This window comes from Pleuronectes platessa, chromosome 6 (genome assembly GCF_947347685.1).
Source record: "Pleuronectes platessa chromosome 6, fPlePla1.1, whole genome shotgun sequence".
Classification (NCBI taxonomy): Eukaryota; Metazoa; Chordata; class Actinopteri; order Pleuronectiformes; family Pleuronectidae; genus Pleuronectes; species Pleuronectes platessa.
In genome coordinates, this window is record NC_070631.1 from 5,786,239 (window position 1) to 5,805,713 (window position 19,475).

Below are 19,475 nucleotides of genomic sequence, written 5' to 3' on the forward strand. Positions count from 1 at the left end.
TGATTTAGGATTTGGCTTTTTTTATTTATTTATCACAAGCGGAAAAGTCTTAATAAATATTAATCTATTGTAAATAAATATGGATACAGTTGTACAATATTATACAAAAAAACATATTGTGATATATTGTTATATCTTATATAATAGTCAACAACTCTGATAAATACCTTTTGAAAGCGTTATAGTTGTGTAAAATAAACAGTTTCAAATATGAAACTTGCACAAAAGCTTTTCAAACAAAGTGCATGAGAGTGCTTGTGTTATCAATGTGCATATTCGTTTTGTGCGTTTAAGTCAAGAAGTCAAACTAAATGTTTTACAGATGTGAGACCTGTTGACAACATTGCATTTATATTTTATACAGCAAAAAATAATTATCATTAAAATATAATCTAATAACAGTCTTAACCAATTTGCCAGCTACTGTCTTTATCCCTCTCTGGCTTGTTTTGTATTAATTCAATTTTAATTCATTTAAAATCAGTAATAAATGATGGTGATTGTTCCACATTCTAAGCTGATGCATGCCGATCAGCAATAAATCAAAAATAAAATGATAGAGAAAAAAGTAAAAAGTCAGCAGCCATATACTTGATATGGTATCACAGTGGTATGAAAATAAATATATCAGCTGCCTCCATCTTCTGGATGAAGTGGATGCTGACAGGTATGGTTGTAGGTGCGGAAGACAAAAGCCTTCGGACTGGTGCCCCAGTTTACCACTGCACTCACTGCAGAAACCTTAAGCAGGTGAAAATAAAACACTAGGTTAAACAGAGGTGCTCGTTGCCATTGATCCAGCTGCATCAGTGCCGTTGTGATCTTATATTAAACTGCTGTGGTGACTGTGCTTTTACCTTTGGACTCAACTCATCTCTGGCTGTTTTAATGAGAACTTTATCTCCCAGCTTTTCTCTGAAACAGGATAAATCAGAACACTCAGCCGGAGCAGACTGGATCGTGGTCATCTTGACTTCCAGGCAATTTGCTGTATCTTACGACGGCCGAGAGGATTCAACTCACTGCAAACTAAGAAAACACACAAGTCACAACAGGTGTTTTGCTGTTTGACTCTATACCGTAATATGGATTCCCACGTCTCAGTGCTGTAGTAGGAGTGATTCCAGCCCATCTTCACGGTCCCGACCAGCGGGTTCTGACGAAACACCTCGGAGCCAAATCGACGATACATGTCGAAACACTCCTCCAGGGAAAAGCGAGCCAGGCCCAGCATGAAGGCCAGGATGGCACCTTGAACAAACACATGCAGAGAGAGAGGAGTGACACACAACATTCTACATTCCAGACTGACTCAGCATGGAGATGCAGCTAACAACAACAACGTCATTCTGTTGTGTTTTTTCTTTTCCGTCACCTGTGCTCACTCCACAGATGTAGTCAAACAGCTCGTGGATCTTTCTGCCCGTTTCTTCTTCCAGTAGCTTTAACACCTGCAGAGGCACCACTCCTCTGCAAAATGCAAGGACAAAACACAGGAACACAAGAGGAAACACATCATGACTCGTGAACTGTGTTACATTAGTATTTTGGTCAGGATATAAAATATATTTAGTTGTAAACAGCTCAGAGCAAAGATATGGTTTATATCAAGGTTCTGGGTCGAGGGTAAATCACTATGTTACTCATTACTCTGCAGGTTTTGATCTTTGATACAACAAATAATCAACAAATAAATCCTGAGAGAAAACTTTATTGATTCCTGGAAGACATGAACAAGCTCCAGCTCTATGAATTATCTCCATGTTTACCAGCATCAAACATGGACTGTACTGATAGTAAACAACATAACTGCTCTGTAAAAGCCAATGCTTCTTGATCGCCACCTGGTGGCTGACTGAAGTGCAGGTGATTAGTCCCATCTCTTCATTGGCTGTGACAAGGACCAAACCTAAAAAGTCACAGTGCAAAGATGCTTTCTGTTTGGTAATTTATATATCAAATTGATATGTGATGTGTTCAAATGTTCATTTTCCAGTAAGTTTGAATTTGATTGGTTATTTGATACCACGGCTCCAAATGATGTCATCGATGCAAGATCTATTGTTCTATCTGCTGTTCTACATGATGAAAGTTTTTATTTTATGTTGTACTTATGTATAATTTGATGCCAAATCTTTTGCTCTTTTACTTAGAACGATTTTTGAATGCAAGACTTTTGAATGCATCACTTCTAACAGAGTAGCTCTTAATTGTTTTGCTGAAACTTCTACTTAAGTAAAGGACCTGAGAACTCTTTTCAGCTGTTTATGTTATCTTGTGTTCTGGACCATTAGTCATATGAAATGAGCAATTTGAAGAAGTTATCACAGGCCTTACATCTCTCACTATTTTCTGGTGTTTCACAGACAAAACAAATAATATATAAACTAAGAAAATAAGTGAAAATGTATTGATAATGTACGTAGCAGATATGCTTTTGTATTTATCATGGAAGGAAAATATTTCATTCATAATAATAATGATAAATAAAATGTATACCTTGTGCCACCACCATCGATCGAGAGCACCCTAATGCCGCTACCTTTGACTGGCTCCACATAGCCAATCAGAGCCAAGGTTTCTCTCAAGGCGTTTTGAAGATCCTGGTCGTCCCTGTAGCTTCGTCTCTTCCTCAGCAGTGTGACAGCAGTTCTGTCCTGGAAACATTGATATCATCTTTAAAAACTCATTAGCTGCGATGAAAGTAAAACTCTCAGAAATGTGATTGTTTCACATCCGACAGACCTGCCACATTAAAGCTTTGCATGAGGGGTGAAGGATGAGGTGTTCGTTGAGCGCCTCCACGCAGGCGACCAGAGCTCCTGGAGATGAGGCCAGTTCCAGACTGCCAATCAACCCACATGTGAGTTCCTCCACCTGCCTCTGACTCAAGAGGATCTGACAGAGACATCCACGCGTTATGTGCTGCTTTAGTTTTATTAGTTATCGAGTATTAGGGACACATTGAAGGAAGAAATCTTTCTTAAAATTATGAGAATAAAATAATAATTCAAGATAAATTAAGACTAAAGTAATTTAACGAGAAAAAAAAGTCACAGTTAAACAAATATAAAGTTGTAAATAAATGAGAAAGATGTCATTATCATATTATGAGAATAAACTATTAATGTTATTACATTATGAGAATTTATTTTCTTATTTAAGAAGAAAAAAAATCATTATCAGATCATGAGAATAAACAATAAAGTCTAGATAAATTGATAAATGTGAAAATCTCATAACATGACCTACACTGACCATTTTATTTAATATCGCCCCCCGTGAGGTCATGGCAGGTCTTGTAACACGAGTCTGGGACAAAGGGCCCAGTTTGAGGTAAGTTCCCAGGAAGTCAGGGATGGCACTTGTAGGGTGGCGAAGGAAATCCAATAAAGTCACGGGTTTTGCGAGTCTCTCAGAGATTTCAGATCCTGAATCCACAGATTTTCCATCAGTCTCCTCATCCACTTCACTCTGACCATTGAAATACTGGTTGATGTGACTGGCCGTCTGGAAAAAGTTCTCCCCAAAGTTTGTTGCGACGTGGCTGCTGTGGAAAAGGCCTCCAGCCTCAGGGGTGGTGGGATCCTCTTGCTTCAGTCGGGACGTCGGCCCTTGAGTTTGTGAGGTAGACTGTGTTGAACGTTGAGAAGTCTTTTCCACGGGAAGTTCCTCTCTCCTGCTCTGAACCTCATCTGACACCTTTGCACCAAAGTATTTATTGATGTGTCTGGCAAAGTGAAGGTAGCCCTCCTCCCAGCTGCTGGAGAAATCTTTCTGTTCAACTGTTGCCTGTTCAACACTGGATTTCACTTCTTTAGAGTTTACAATACAAGTGTTTGACATTTTCTTTCTCCTCTGCCTCCTGTGTGTCCCTATGGTGGAAGACATTTTCACATTCTCCTCTAATTCCACTTTGGTCAAACCCTGGGAAAAGGCGGAGTTTATGTGATTAGCCACGTAAATGTAGCTCTCTCCGAATCTGGTTGCCAAAGAGCTGATGTGAAATAATTGCAGTGCAGGCCCTTCCTGGGTTGAAGGACTTTTTACTGAGCTCCTCCTGTTGGTTTTTGCATTCTCGGACCTGTGGGGTATCTTTGTCCTCGGAGACACTTTTCTCTCTGACTCCTCGTTGACTCAGACTGCGCCTCTGGGACCTGCCGGGGAATGCCGGAGTCGCGGCAACAAGACAGGCATTTGCAGCTAGAGGTACATTGTCCTTACTCTTGAAGTAGTTGTTAATGTGTCTGGACAGTCGATGAAATGATTGGCCGAGACGTCCTCCCAGTGGACTCCAATGAACACTGCTCTGTGCCTCCTCAAAGATCCCAATGGGAGCTTCGGCTTTGAATACATCCCTATTGGAGGAGGAGTAAATTTGGCTGCCACACTGTTAACCCCTGAGAAATCAACAAAAAAATTCATTTAAAATTAAGTTTTTGCTAAACCTAAAGAAGGTGAAGTTCTTTTCAAGCTTTTAACTCCCCGATGGTCCAGCTCAAAATTATTAGTGTAGTATTAATATAAAGAGAATAATGTAGAGTGTGTTACATTCTTATAAGTGTGTTAGAGGGGCCCTAAAATAGATGTGAAAAGGGGGTGTGGTATATTGAATCGGCACAAAAAATTACATTTTGTTCGTTTCTTTTCTCTTTTTTGTTAACGTTACCTTTGAACAAAACAAGGAAGTTAAAAAAAAAACATCTAAACAATATGAATCTGACTTTGCTTTCAGTATTAAAAAATAATCATTAATTGTATTTTTAAATGCAAGGCTATTTATATCAATATGCTCTTTCTCCAAAACTTGCATGAGAATGAAAGGTGAATCACTTAATTAGTGTTTAGTGTCTTATAACAACGAGGGAAACAGACTCTGTTTACTTCATGTTAGTGAATGTACGTATTTGTACTTTGGCATCTTGTGCCACCTACTGGCGAGTAGAGGCAACTGCATATCTTGTATAACTTCATATGAGAGATGAAATGGATTATTCCAGCTGGCTCTGGGGACGTGGAACGTCACCTCGCTGTGGGGAAAGGAGCCGGAGCTTGTGAGGGAGGTGGAGCGCTATCAGTTAGATCTGGTGGGGCTTACCTCCACGCACGGTCTCGGCTCTGGTACCGTACTCCTGGATAAGGGTTGGACTCTATTCTTCTCCGGAGTTGCCGAGGGCGTGAGGCGCCGGGCGGGTGTGGGGATACTCATAAATCCCCGGCTGAGCGCCGCGGTGTTGGAGTTTACCCCGGTAGACGAGAGGGTCGCCTCCCTGCGCCTAAGGGTTGTAGGGGGGAAAACTCTGACTGTTGTTTGTGCGTATGCACCAAACAGCAGCTCAGAGTACTCGGCCTTCTTGGAGACCCTGAATGGAGTCCTGTATGGGGCTCCAGTAGGGGACTCCGTAGTTCTGCTGGGTGACTTCAACGCCCACGTGGGCAACGATGGAGACACCTGGAGAGGCGTGGTGGGGAGGAACGGCCTCCCTGATCTAAACCCGAGCGGTCGTTTGTTATTGGACTTCTGTGCTAGTCATGGATTATCCATAACAAACACCATGTTCGAACATAAGGGTGCTCATAAGTGTACCTGGTACCAGAGTACCCTAGGCCGAAGATCAATGATCGATTTTGTGATTGTGTCATCTGATCTGAGGCCGCATGTTTTGGACACTCGGGTAAAGAGAGGGGCGGAACTGTCAACCGACCACCATCTGGTTGTGAGTTGGATCAGGGAATGGGGGAAATTTCCGGATAGACCTGGTAAGCCCAAACGAGTAGTGCGGGTGAACTGGGAACGTCTGGAGGAGGCCCCCGTTCTAGGTATCTTCAACTCACACCTCCGGCGGAGTTTTTCTGGCATTCCTGTGGAGGTTGGGGGCATTGAGCCAGAGTGGGCGGTGTTCAAAGCCTCCATTGCTGAAGCTGCGGTGGCTAGCTGTGGCCTCAGGGTCTTAGGCTCCTCAAGGGGCGGTAACCCTCGGACACCGTGGTGGACACCGGTGGTCAGGGAAGCCGTCCGATTGAAGAAGGAGGCCTTCCGGGATATGATATCCTGGAGGACTCCGGACTCGGTTGCAGGGTATCGACAGGCCCGAAGGGCTGCAGCTGCTGCCGTGTCGGAGGCTAAGCAGCGGGTGTGGGAGAAGTTCGGAGAGGCCATGGAGAAGGACTTTCGGTCGGCACCAAAGTGTTTCTGGAAGACTATCCGGCACCTCAGGAGGGGGAAACGGGGAACCATCCAAGCTGTGTACAGTAAGGATGGGACTCTGTTGACCTCAACTGAGGAGGTCGTCGGACGTTGGAAGGAACACTTTGAGGAACTCCTGAATCCGAATAACACGCCCTCTATGTTGGAGGCAGAGCTCGAGGTTGATGGTGTTTCGTCGTCAATTTCCCTGGTGGAGGTCACTGAGGTAGTCAAACATCTCCGCAGTGGCAAAGCCCCAGGGATTGATGAGATCCAGCCAGAAATGCTAAAGGCTCTGGGTGTTGAGGGGCTGTCATGGTTGAACCACCTATTCAACATCGCGTGGGAGTCGGGTACAGTGCCAAAGGAGTGGCAAACCGGGGTGGTGGTTCCCCTGTTCAAAAAGGGGGACCAGAGAGTGTGTACCAATTACCGGGGTATCACACTTCTCAGCCTCCCTGGTAAAGTCTACTCCAAGGTGCTGGAAAGGAGGGTTCGGCCGATCGTCGAACCTCAGATTGAAGAGGAACAATGCGGTTTTCGCCCCGGACGTGGAACTACGGACCAGCTCTTCACTCTCGCAAGGATCCTGGAGGGGGCCTGGGAGTATGCCCATCCGGTCCACTTGTGTTTTGTGGATCTGGAGAAGGCGTATGACCGGGTCCCCCGGGAGAAACTGTGGGAGGTGCTGCGGGAGTATGGGGTAAGGGGGTCTCTCCTCAGGGCCATCCAATCTCTGTACTCCCAAAGCGAGAGCTGTGTTCGGGTCCTCGGCAGCCAGTCAGTTTCGTTCTCAGTGGGTGCTGGTCTCCGCCAGGGCTGCGCCTTGTCACCAATCCTGTTTGTGATATACATGGACAGGATATCGAGGCGTAGTCATGGTGGGGAGGGGTTGCAGTTCGGTGGTCTGAGGATCTCGTCACTGCTTTTTGCGGATGATGTGGTCCTCATTGGATCATCGGCTTGTGACCTTCAGCACTCACTGGATCGGCTGGCAGCCGAGTGTGAAGCGGCTGGGATGAGGATCAGCACCGCTAAATCTGAGGCCATGACTCTTAGCAGGAAACCGATGGATTGCTTACTCCGGGTAGGAAATGAGTCCTTAGCCCAAGTGAAGGAGTTCAAGTACCTCGGGGTCTTGTTCACGAGTGAGGGTACTATGGAGCGTGAGATTGGCTGGAGAATCGGAGCAGCGGGGGCGGTATTGCGTTCGCTTTACCGCACTGTTGTAACGAAAAGAGAGCTGAGCCGCAAGGCAAAGATCTCGATCTACTGGTCGATCTTCGTTCCTATCCTCACCTATGGTCATGAGGGCTGGGTGATGACCGAAAGGACGAGATCGCGGGTACAAGCGGCCGAGATGAGTTTTCTCAGAAGGGTGGCTGGCGTCTCCCTTAGGGATAGGGTGAGAAGCTCAGTCATCTGTGAGGAACTCGGATTAGAGCCGCTGCTCCTTTACTTAGAAAGGAGTCAGCTGAGGTGGTTTGGGCATCTGGTAAGGATGCCCACTGGGCGCCTCCCTTGGGAGGTTTTTCAGGCACGTCCAGTGGGGAGGAGACCTCGGGGAAGACCCAGGACTAGGTGGAGAGATTATATCTCAACACTGGCCTGGGAACGCCTCGGGATCCCCCCGTCAGAGCTGGTCAATGTGGCCCGGGAAAGGGAAGTCTGGGGCCCCCTGCTTGAGCTGCTCCCCCCGCGACCCGACCCCGGATAAGCGGATGACGATGAATGAGGGTGAGTGAGTCTTATAACAAGACATTGGAATCTACTTGAGGATAATTGCATTGGTCATACCTGTGTTTGGAGTTGGTTCAACCTCATTTAACGTAATCATCAGTACACAAGTGACATAAGCACCTCCTCCCCTGGTCTGCATACGCCTCCAAGCCTTCGTAGGTTGTGATCAGTTCACAGTACGATGGATTCAGGAGATATTATTATTATTATTTTTTTTTTTCTTACGTGAAGTACTTATTGTGTTTTTTGTTTTACGTTCATTGTATGCACCTATATACCAAAGATAATTCCAGGTAGGTGTAAGCCTACTTGGCAATAAATACATTCTGATTCTGATTCTAATCTGATTCTGATAAAACTGGTTGAGCGTCTCCTTACATCAAGTGCCCTCACTGTGGCCTCACTCGTCACCTGCAGAGCATTAATGGGAAATATCGTGTTTTTGTGTAAGCTCCCAACACATAACTGTTAAAGAGAAGTCAGGACACAACATAAATGTTGTTGGCTGACATTTGTGGGAACATTTGCCAAACAGGTCCAGCTTCGTAATTTAAATCTTCCTCCTCCCTAGGTGTTAGGTACATGTTGTTTTACACTTATAATAGCTCTGTAATGAGGCCCCCAATTGACACAAGGTGATGCTTGATATTTAGTTGTTTTTCTCTGCATTACATAAAGAATATTTTACTATGATAATGAATTGTAGAATTCACAAGTTACAGATGATCAAGTTTAATATCCTCTCATATTCATAAAATCTATCAAAGAGCTCAATTGCATTGATTTATTGATTCAGTTTTCCTAATTCTCTATTTGATATGTTGTGCAAGTTCTACAGTAGTTATTATTATTTTTATTTTTTTTATATTCTTTATTTATTTGACAGTTGTATACAAACATTTACATCAGCCCAAGGGCAATTTTCTTTCTTCTGCTGTCAACCTTTTTCAGAATTAAATAACTTTGTACATTCTGGGAGAGGTACAGTGCGCACATGTAGACAATAATCACAGATCAATAGAGAAAAACAAATAATTGAATAAAAACAAGCCGAATAAAAAACAGCAACACGTTAGAGGGTGACTTGAGAGAGAATGGGATAGAGATCTGTGAGGCTCACTAAATTAAGACAACATTACAGGGTCATTCATTCAATACTTCCACAAAGTCTGGTCTTAGGGGTTTTACATATCTCACCCATTTGCTCCATAATTGGATGAACACAGTTTTCCGAAGACGAAGGGAGAAAGTAATCCTTTCCATAGCATAAATGTCATTTACTATATCTATCCATTCCTCTATCGTGGGGGGCTCAGGAAGCAGCCAGCGCCTTGTGAGCGCTTTTTTACAGGCAGTTATTAGTATGCCAATCATATATTTATCTGGGCGCCTTGTTTGAAAATCAACGTTTCCCAAAAATAATGTTCTAAATTGCAGGGGCAGGTCAGTATTAAGAATGCTTTTTAAAGCTTTGTGAATCTCTGCCCAGAAATGTTTAATCGCTGGACAGTCCCAGAATATATACCAGTGATTTGCTTCCCGAGACCCACATTGTCTCCAACATGTGCTCTCCCCTCCAGCAAAGCGTGCTTTCTGCTTTGGTGTAATAAAGAAACGAATAACACATTTCCACCCAAATTCCCGCTACACGTTAGAGTTGGTGCATTCCCACTGGAATTTGCATACCTCCAACCAGTCCTCATTTGATATTGGGAGGCCACCTTCTCTCTCCCATTTTTCTTTAACATATTCAGCAGTGTGTTTTTTTTTTTGTCATGAGGCCTTTGTAGAATCTAGAGATAACTCCTTTATTTGAATCATTTTGGTAGGCACTGAGAAATATTCTCAGTATTGGGTCTGCAAGGTCTGTTCTGTTTCTAATATTATGTTCAAAATAACTGCGTATCTGGAGGTACCTGTAAAAGTCAGATTTTTCAAGACAGTATTTTTTCCTCAGGCTTTCAAAGTCCTTTAATTGCCCCTTTTCTGTAAGGGAATAAAATGTTGTTATATCCTTTCGAATCCAAAATTTAAATCTATTGTCAATTTCATTTGGTTTGAACCCAGGATCATGAGCGCACCACTGAAGTATTTGCAGTTTATGATCTAGCTTGTATTCTCCTTTAATTGTATTCCAGATTTTTAATTGGAATTTGATCCATGGATTTTCCACATTGTCTATGAGTTTTCCCAAATTTGTGTGTGCCAATACTGCGTGAATTGGGGGATCTCTCATGAGGGAGAGTTCAATGTCTTTCCATCTGGAACAAAAATTTGGGGTACATATGTTAATCAGGGGTTTCATTTGAGCAACGTAGTAATAATCCTTAAAATTAGGTAGACCCATTCCTCCTTGCTCCTTTGGGAGTTGAAGAGTTTTAAATTTAACCCTAGGTTTTTTGCCTTGCCAGATAAATCTTGAAATTATTTTATTCATTTCGGAAAATTGTATTGAGGGAATTTCTGCTGGAAGTGCTTGAAATAGGAAGAGATATCGTGGGAGAATGTGCATTTTTACAGAATCAATTCTATGGCTTAGACTGAGGAAAGAAATAGAGTTCCATCTGTGTATGTCATCTTTAATTTTTGCTAGGAGGGGTGCATAGTTTATCGCTGCCAGTGTTGAGATATTCTTCGGTAAATGTATTCCTAAGTATTTCAATGAACTCTGATCCCAGTTAAAATTGAATATGTCTCTAATACTTTTTGGAGGCGTAGAATTAAAAGTCAATATTTGTGTTTTTTGCAGATTTAGTTTATATCCTGCATATCTACCAAAGCTTTCTAGTAAATTCATTAATTCTGAAAAAGAGTTTGAGGGGGTACTTAAATAAATAAGGATTATCATCGGCATATAATGCTACCTTGTGGTCCTCTCCATTTATGCCGATGCCTTTAATACTTTCCGTCTGTCTTATCCACTGTGCGAGAGGTTCTATATAGAGTGCGAACAGTAATGGGGAAATTGGGCACCCCTGTGTTGTCCCACGCTCCAATATAATGGTATCTGACAGATACCCGTTTATTTTTATACAGGCTGATGGTTTAGCATATAGCGTACGAATGCCCTTGATGAAATTGTTATGCATGCCAAATCTCTCAAGGACTTTATATAAGAAAGGCCAGCTAACTGAGTCAAAGGCTTTCTCAGCATCCAAACTGATTAGGTAAGCTTCAAGATTGTTCTGTTGGATATGACTTAATATGTGCAATGATCGCCTAATGTTATCATGGGTTTGTCTTTGTGTGATAAATCCAGTTTGGTCATTGTGTATAAGTTGAGGGAGGATGTTTTCCAGTCTTTTAGCAAGTATGGTTGTGTATAATTTATAGTCAACGTTTAACACCGAGATTGGTCTATAAGATCCACATTCCAGTTTGTCCTTTCCTTCTTTGTGGATAACGGAGATCACTGCCTCGTTCCAAGATTGGGGCATTTTGGCGTCTGTTAAGGTTGTCTTGCAGGCCCTAAGAAGACTTGGTGTTAACTCAAATTGAAATGTCTTATACCACTCTGAAGGAAGGCCATCTGGACCGGGTGATTTATTAGTTTTAAGCTTAGATATAGCACTGTTAAGTTCTGTCTTAGTTACCGCTGCTGTCAATTTTTGATTTTGTTCTTCTGATAGAAGAGGCAGATTGATTGAATTGAGGAATTTGCCAATTTGTTGCTCGCTCTCAAGATGTGGTTGCGCATATAGAGATTTATAGTACTTTTTAAACGCTCTTTGTATTTCATCTTGTTTATAGTGTATAGATTTAGAAACCGGGTCCCTTATTTTGTATATGGTTCTATCCGCTTGTTGTTTTTGCAGTTTTCTTGCCAGAAGTTTTGCTGATTTTGGTCCTGACTCATAATATTTCTGTTTTGTGAATATGATTTTTTTTTCAATTTCCTGTGAATGTAATATATTTATTTAATTTCTGACTTTCTTTATTTTTGTCAGCACATTCGTTTTTTGGTCACTCTTATGCTGTGTCTCAAGATCTTTTAATTCTCTACTAAGATTTATCATACTTAATTGTTTTTGTTTCTTTTCATGGGCACAGTAAGATATAATTCTCCCTCTGATGACTGCTTTTAAGGCATCCCATACTATAGCCGAGTCAACCTCCCTGTTATCATTTTCTTCAAGATACGTTTTTATTTCCTTTCTCATTTGGCTCTTAAATTGTGGGTTGTTTAGAGTACTTGTATTTAACCTCCACAAAGTTTTTCCAACTTTGTGGCTTATAAGTACAGTGCAAGACAGGGGTGCATGATCAGATACATCTATACTTCCAATATCACAGCTATACATTCTATGGTGATCTCTCTTCAACACAAAAAAATAGTCTATTCTTGAGTATGTATCATGGGGACATGAGTAGAAAGTATAATCACGGCAAGATGGGTAAAAGTCTCTCCATAGATCTAGTATGCCTAACTCTGTCATTAGAGCGTTAACTCTTCTATGTAGTGGAGTAGTCGTTAAGTTTTTTGATGAATCTAGTCTTGGGTCAAGACGGATGTTCCAATCTCCACCACCTATGACGATTCCCGGTGCCCCTATCATTAAATCAAATATATTTCTGTAGAAAATAAAATCACTTCCAGGGGGGGCATAAATGTTACATAGTGACACTGAAACGCCATCTATTTTTCCAGAGACTATTATATATCTCCCTTCTTTGTCTGTTACCTTTGACAGACGTTCAAATGATACTTTTTGGGATATTAAAATTGCTACCCCTCTCCTACGGCCTGATTTGTAGGATGAATAATATACTTTTGAAAACCCCATTCGCTTCAATTTTTCGTGTTCTGATGGGCTGAGGTGTGTCTCTTGTAAGAACACAACATGTGCTTTTTCCCTTTTCATTTTTGATAATATTTGGCTTCTTTTTGCTGGGCTCATAATCCCTTTCACATTAAATGAGATAACTTTTAGCACGTTCTCATTCATAGTTTACAGCTTTGGTTATCACAAAAAGACCTCTACTGATATTTCTGATGTTATAAAAGTCGTACACTAAAAGTATCTCTCCCAAAAAACACAAACAATCTAAACAGAAAGGGGAAACGATTTGGAACGTAACATAACCGAAACAGTTTATAACAGTCGTTTCCAGTGTAGAGGCTCGATTCAAATGAGCCTTAAAGGACTTTTTAAAGTCAAAGTCCCCATAAGGGAGAGGCCCACTTCGTGTCGGTGGTGGGGCCCTAAAGAGTGGCTTCATGGTGGCGCGGATCTGAACAAGGTTGAACTAGATCAAACCATGGATAACAAGCCAATTAACAAGTCCCGAATCCTTTAATTTGACAGAAAATAAAACTGTAGGAGTAATCGCCTGCTTTAAACGCCAAGGCAGTCTTCCGGGCAAATAACCAAAATGAATAACCCTCGTGTCAATTACAACTTATCTGAATTTCTATGAAGAGTCATCAGTCTCTTGTCGAGGGGGATCGCCTTCTGAATTCTTGTAGTTTTTCTTTGTATTGAGAGCGTTGGGTGTTTTGGGATTGAGTGAAGCCCTCCGCTGCGTCAGGTTCCTTCTCTCCGCTGCGATCACGCCGTCTCCCCGCCACCTGCCATTCAGGCAGGACCCGGGTCTCCTCCTGGTCCGGAGCAGCAGAGGACCTCACCACCGTGACTGGAAACCCTCGTGAGGCCATGTCCCTCGTCGCCTCTGCAGCACTCTGAAATAGCCGGGTGCCGTTCTCATAGAATACCCGCATCCTCTCGGGTTTCGGTGTCTGGAACTTTATTTGTTTTTCTTTCAGGACTTTCTTGGCTTCGGTGTATTCACTGCGTTTCTTCAGCACCTCGGGTGGGAAGTTATGGTCAACGTAGAAGCGATCATTGTTGAAAAGCACTTGTTTTTTCTGCCAAGCTCTACGGAGCACCTCCTCCTTCATCCGGTAGCTCCCGAACTTGACCACTATCGATCTGGGTTTTGGCTGTGGGCCGCTTGGCTTTGGAGCCAGAGCTCGATGCGCCCCTTCAATCCTGAGGTCTCTGTCACGGGGCAGGTCGAGCGCGTCTTTCAGTAGGTTATCCAGAAAAACGGCCATGTCAGTGCCCTCTCTGTCTTCAGGTATACCATAGATCCTTAGGTTATCCCTGCGTGCCCGCCCCTCCTGATCTATCAGCCTCTCCTCCAGGTTAGCTTGACGTTGCATTAGCCGCTTGATTAGCGTTGATGTTGCTTGAAGCACGGTCTCAGTTTCTTCAATTCTCCCCTCTGCCTCGTCCAGTCTGTCGTTTGCTCTCTTTAATTCGTGTTTGATGTCAGTGAGTTGCACCTTGTTATCTCTTCTGAAGTCCCGCACTTCGTTGAGGATGCTTCGCAGGCTAGCCTCGGAGCTCTCCTCGACACAGGCGGACAGGCCCGGGGAGCTGCTTCGGCTGTCTTGTCTCATTTCAGGATTATCCTCCATCACATTTGTGGTCGTCCTACTTCTTGTAGTAACCCCTTTTTCCATTATTAAAGAGAAATTTCGCTGGGACAGAAAAAAACACTGATTTTTGGGGTTATTTAACAAAACCGTCGGGGAGCTCGAAAATTAAGCCGTCATCCTCTCAGTGGCGGAACCGGAACCCTACAGTAGTTATGATAAAATTATATTCAAGTCGCTAAGGCTTGCCTACAGAGGGACTTCCAGGTCAGCATTGGACTACATGGGTCCCAAGAAGAACCAGTCCACCAAGGAAGCAGCGCGAGGGCTTCCTTGACCTGGTCGAGGAGGTGAAGGCTCAACGGATCAACAACGCAGACAAAGACAATCAAGTAGCCTACTAGAGAGCAGAGTGGCAGACATGGAACAGTACACAGTATACAACATGAATAATGGTATAGTCTCTGGCCACACACATACAAGTACATGCATCCTACCCATATCATCCTTTACAGTACATCCTACATGCAGCCTTGTGTAGAAAACATGCTCATGTTGGGTGTAAGCCAGTGTTAGGAAGAGTGTCAATGTTAAGACCATATATTGTGTTCTTAATCAAGCTGTGCAAGGCTCCCTGGTGTCTGCCCCGACTTGGTGGCGCTACTGACGGGCTGTGCGCCTTCTCCCCTCATCGGAGCTGTCCGTGATCCCTGCATCCATAGCCAGGGACTGTTTGTGTTTATTTATCGCAAGTCCTATCGTCATTGCAACATTAAACAAAGTTATCACATATCGCATGTTGTTCTTATATCGTGCTGCCCCAATGGGATGGATTCATTGCTGAGAACATCGGCACATACCACACAATGCGCCTCCAACTGAATCCAAATAGGAAGTAACCTGCGTCATATCTCCTGACTGTTTTTGCGCCGTTTGCCGCTAGCAGGTGCTGTGGAGACTTCACTGGCACTGCTAACGTGTCTACTAGCAATTGCGCTTGGTTAACTGTCCACGGCCCCTTCACTTTGGCGGCTTGAAATATTCTCCTCCAGATACAGTCTTTTCTTTCGAATAATTGCAGTTTGGAGCCACGATTGTAGTGTTTTTGAACCGTAAAATTATATATTAATGCTACTATATTATTACTGAGATTCTTATGTCGGAGCTTGCGTACGAATGTTTGTATGAGTACCTTAGTTTAGGAATCAGTGCCCTAAATAATTTTAAAAGACAATTATTACCATATAAAGCATGTGACTCAGACCAGAACCGTTGTATTCATTCACACCAGGATATATATATCTTGGTGTGAATGAATACAACGGTTCTGGTAACACTATATATATATAGTGTTACTATACACTATACACTATATATATATATATATAGTGTTACCAAGAATATCTGTACAAGTTTTTAATGATTTTGGTAAAGTGATCATGGAGGAATCTTCCTGAACAAAGCGTTTACAGTTTAGAGTGGTGCACTGGTTGGCTTTGCATAATGTAACTAAATACAAAGTTTACATGCATTAAATGTCAGTTGCACTATCTGTCATTATCAGTGTTGGGAAGGATACTTTCAAAACGTATACCATTACAGAATACAGAATATATGCCCAATAATGTAATCTGTAACGTATGCCGTAACATTAACTAATCTGAGTAATGTATTCTGAATTCTTGGATTTCTTCCATATTGAATTGCATCTAAAAAGTGTAGGATTGCAGCGTTTTTTATAGTCAGTGGAGCAGCAGCAGTTTAAGCTCTCTGTCCACGGATGCGGCGGGCCAGCTGGATGTTCTTGGGCATGATGGTGACCCTCTTGGCATGGATGGCGCACAGGTTGGTGTCCTCTAACAGGCCGACCAGGAAAGCCTCGCTGGCCTCCTGCAGAGCCATGATAGCGGAGCTCTGGAAGCGCAAGTCGGTCTTGAAATCCTGAGCGATTTCTCTCACCAGGCGCTGGAAGGGCAGCTTGCGGCAGATTTCTGGTAGCGACGGATCTCTCTCACAGTCACTGCCTGTAATGGTGAGGCTTCTTCACGCCTCTTACGAGCAGCCTTAGTGGCCAGCTGCTTCCATTGATTTATTTAGAGAGTGAATAAACTCGTGAAACAGAGAAGTACCGTCATGTAATCCATGGATTTCAACAATGTAACTGTATTCTGAATACCATCTATTTAAATTGTAACTGTAACGGAATACAGTTACTCATGATGTGTATTCTAAATACATAACGCCGGTACATGTATTCCGTTACTCCCCAACACTGGTCATTATAGGGAGACCTGTGGATACTTGTCTTTGGAATAAAAGGATCAGATCCCGTTACAACAAGCTCTGAATATCTCTTGAGAAAGTCTGCAACCCTTCTAGCACGTACAGTGATATTATTAAACCGGAAGCTCCAACAAACTATCTACCTGTACAAGACGATATCCTCTCTTTCCACAACATTTCCTAAAATGTATTTCTTCATCCACAAATTGTTCTCTCTTTTTCTGATTAATTGTGTCTGGATACGTTCCTCAGCTCTCTCACATCATATCTGACGTGAATTCACAGCACACCATAGTATTGTCTGATATGTGTAACTAGAGCTGAGTTCTGCACCTTCAGGCTCTGCTGTTATGTTCCATACATGTGAATAGGAATATATCTGATCTAAATTTTGTGTCTATTTTCTATTAATTGATAAATTCATTGCTTATCTTGTTATTTATTTGATCTTGCTATCCCTTATCTCTCATGAATTATTCGCTCAATGTCAAAAATTCCCAATAAAAGGAGTTGTAAAAAAAATTTAAATTCTAATCTTTTGTCATCTGCAATATAAAGGGTATGCAGCACGGAGTTAAATTGAGTGAAGGGTCTTATCTTATTTCCACGGTACTGGGCCGTTTATCTCATAAGCATCTAACAGACAAATAACATCCAACCAATAATCAAAAATCAAACAAAACCAAAACTTAATTGAATTATTGAATTATTTATTGAGTAGTTTTATTCAAATTTATCAAAGTTAAGATCACCTTATAGAATAATTTTATACACAACCCTTGTGCCACCATATACGACAAATCCTTTCAGTTGAGGGCTAGACAAATAGACCAAAATGAACATATCCATGCAATAGGGTTAGATACACATACACAACATACAATGTGTATGCATCAACCATAGAATGAGGCAAATTAAGTTAGATAAAGGAAAGGAGACTGAAAACATAGATACAAGTACGATTTAAGGACAGTATCAGGACAACAGTTGTAACGACACAGTGCAGTATAATTATTAATAAATAAAAATAAATAATGTTTTTTATTAAAAATACAAGGATTAGAGGAGATTTGATTGGTGATGGAGGGATTATGGAAATAAATCTGTAAATGTTCATAGTTTCGTCTATATTGTCAATGATAAGAATAAATTGTGTTTTTCAATTATGTGTAGATTAGTGAGGCTAAAAACAAACAATTGAATAATTGAAATTGTAGTTATACTAATTTGTAATAGTGACTACTGCAGTTGATTATAATAAATATTAAAATATAAATTGCAACTCTTTTTAAGGCAATTGACATACGCTGTCTTTGTTCTTGAATTCTTTTCCATCTTCACACTTTAGGAGAACTGGTCCTGAACAGTCGTAATAAGTAGTTCTGTCTGAGGGATTGGGGACCAGCCCCGTTGTTTTTCCTTTACAGGCACCTTGAACATCAATTATAGTAGTAGTTGTTGTGGTCGTTGGAGTTGTGGAAGTGGTAGTTGGGGTTGTGGTAGTGGTAGTTGGAGTAGTTGTTGTGGTAGTTGGAGTAGTTGTTGTGGTCGTTGTGGTAGTAGTAGTTGGAGTAGTTGTTGTGGATGTTGGATTTGTTGTTTAGGTAAGTGGAGTTGTTGTAGTGGAAGTTGGAGTAGTTGTTGTGGTCGTTAAAGAGTTGTTGTAGTGGTTGTTGGGGTTGTGGTAGTGGTGGTTGGAGAAGTTGTTGTGGTCATTGGAGTTGTGGAAGTGGTAGTTGGGGTTGTGGTATTGGTAGTTGGAGTAGTTGTTGTGGTAGTTGGAGTAGTTGTTGTGGTCGTTGGAGCTGTGGTAGCTGGAGTTGTTGTAGTGGAAGTTGGAGTAGTTGTTGTGGTAGCTGGAGTTGTAGTAGTGGTAGATGGGGTTGTGGTAGAAGTAGTTGGAGTAGTTGTTGTGGTCGTTGGAGTTGTTGTAGTGGTAGTTGGGGTTGTGGTAGAAGAAGTAGGAGTAGTTGTTGTGGTCGTTGGAGTTGTTGTAGTGGTTGTTGGGGTTGTGTTAGTGGTAGTTGGAGTAGTTGTTGTAGTGGTAGTTGGGGTTGTGGTAGTGGTAGTTGGAGTTGTTGTTGTGGTAGTTGGAGTTGTTGTAGTGGAAGTTGGAGTAGATGTTGTGGTAGCTGGAGTTGTTGTAGTGGTTGTTGGGGTTGTGGTAGTGGTAGTTGGAGTTGTTGTTGTGGTAGTTGGAGTAGTTGGAGTTGTTGTAGTGGAAGTTGGAGTAGTTGTGGTTATTGGAGTACTTGTAGTGGTAGTTGGGGTTGTGGTAGTGGTAGTTGGAGTAGCTGTTGTGGTCGTTGGAGTTGTTGTAGTGGTGGTTGGGGTTGTGGTAGTGGTAGTTGGAGTAGTTGTTGTGGTAGTTGGAGTAGTTGTGGTAGTTGGAGGTGTGGTAGTTGGAGTAGTCGTGGTCATTGGAGTTGTTGTAGTGGTAGTTGGGGTTGTGGTAGTGGTAGCTGGAGTTGTTGTTGTGGTACTTGGAGTTGTTGTAGTGGAAGTTGGAGTAGATGTTGTGGTAGCTGGAGTTATTGTAGTGGTTGTTGGGGTTGTGGTAGTGGTAGTTGGAGTTGTTGTTTTGGTAGTTGGACTTGTTGTAGTGGAAGTTGGAGTAGATGTTGTGGTAGCTGGAGTTGTGGTAGTTGGAGTAGTTGGAGTTGTTGTAGTGGTAGTTGGGGTTGTGGTAGTGGTAGTTGGAGTTGTTGTTGTGGTACTTGGAGTTGATGTAGTGGAAGTTGGAGTAGATGTTGTGGTAGCTGGACTGGTAGTGGTTGTTGGGGTTGGGGTAGTGGTAGTTGGAGTAGTGGTCATTGGAGTTGTTGTAGTGGTAGTTGGGGATGTGGTAGTGGTAGTTGGAGTTGATATAGTGGAAGTTGGAGTAGA

The 19,475-nt window shown here is 42.4% G+C and overlaps 2 pseudogenes; both read right to left on the reverse strand.

The window, feature by feature from the left end:
- Nucleotides 1-130: 130 nt before the first annotated feature.
- On the reverse strand, nt 131-10,808 carry LOC128441895 (calcium-independent phospholipase A2-gamma-like; annotated as a pseudogene).
- A 5,259-nt stretch (nt 10,809-16,067) lies between these two features.
- Nucleotides 16,068-18,211, reverse strand: LOC128441832 (uncharacterized; annotated as a pseudogene).
- Nucleotides 18,212-19,475: the final 1,264 nt, after the last annotated feature.